This window comes from Pteropus alecto, unplaced genomic scaffold, assembly GCF_000325575.1.
Source record: "Pteropus alecto unplaced genomic scaffold, ASM32557v1 scaffold95, whole genome shotgun sequence".
Lineage (NCBI taxonomy): Eukaryota > Metazoa > Chordata > Mammalia > Chiroptera > Pteropodidae > Pteropus > Pteropus alecto.
The window spans coordinates 9,497,175-9,498,430 of NW_006441071.1; positions in this window are offsets into that span (position 1 = coordinate 9,497,175).

A 1,256-nucleotide genomic window follows, 5' to 3' on the forward strand; every position below is an offset into this window, starting at 1 on the left:
TATAATAGTGGAAGCCCCCTCAGGACAAGAATTTTTCCTTTTATTATAGGCACTGTGTATTTGTTAGTACCTTGTGTATGATCACTGCATATTAAATAGTGAATAGATTTAATTGGGCATCAATGGCAGACAGATAATATAGTGGAGAATTCTATACATCTAAGGGGAAGAAGCAGCAGTTAAAATAGAAGTAGTTTGTCTTAAGGTAATCTTATCATCAGGGAGAAAAAGCACATTTATCTTTCCTCATCAAAAGTTTGGGATCCAAATACCTGCTAAAGGAATTAAAGAAGTACAAAACATATTTGCTATGGTCTCGTGGATTTTATTTGCTTCCAAGTTATCTTATTGGGAATAAGATTTAGAACTCTGATTTCCTCATAATTTCTTTCACAATTTTATTAAGACTAAAATTCTATGTGATTTTAAGGCTACACATTTATTCTCTTTCTTAAAAGCTTTTCATTTTGCCATTTGATGAATATTGGAAGCAAGTGGATTATCTGGATAAAGAGAATTAGTTGAGGTTTGCATCAGTCAAGAGAGTAAAGCCACCAGAGGCTTTGAAGGCAGTGCCTTACAATATAAATAGTCCTAATCTCCTGCAAGCATTGACTTTTAAGAAAGAGAATTTTCTCAAGGCCAGTGTTTTTAATCAGCTGAATAGATCTGCAACAAGATTGAAAGTAATGCTGGTGATAACAGAAGCAGGCTGTGTAGGAGAAAAAGCAGCTAGCGTCAATGATCTGATTCATGAGGAATGTTAGAAGTTGGAGAGGAGGGGGAAATTAAGAAGTCTCTGAGATCCCCTAACTGTTTCTACCTCTAAAACAGCCATTCAAAGACATCCCTGCCTGAAGTGAAAATGTGCCATTTGGACGGGAGTGAGTTATTAGCTGGAGAAGGGCACCTAGCAACATGCTGAAAAAGTAGATAGCACTTTAACGGTCCTAGTGTATCCATTTTTCATGCCAAAAAGGATCAGTGCCACCTACAAACAGGTGGAATTATTCTAGCATGGCACTGTAGGTAGAGAAGAGAATAGGATATATGTTGTACCTGGGGTGGAGATGCAGCAGTAAAAGTAGATATGGTTACAGTAGTATGAGAAGAGAAATGGCTTTGGCCACAAATGTTGGAGTCTCAACTCTCAATAACGGTGGCCTGGACCCCATTTTTGCACCTGTTTTCTCACAGAAGAGGAAGGAAAAGTGCTTCTGAAATGCTTGTCTTTGATGAGGAGAGGACAGATTTTT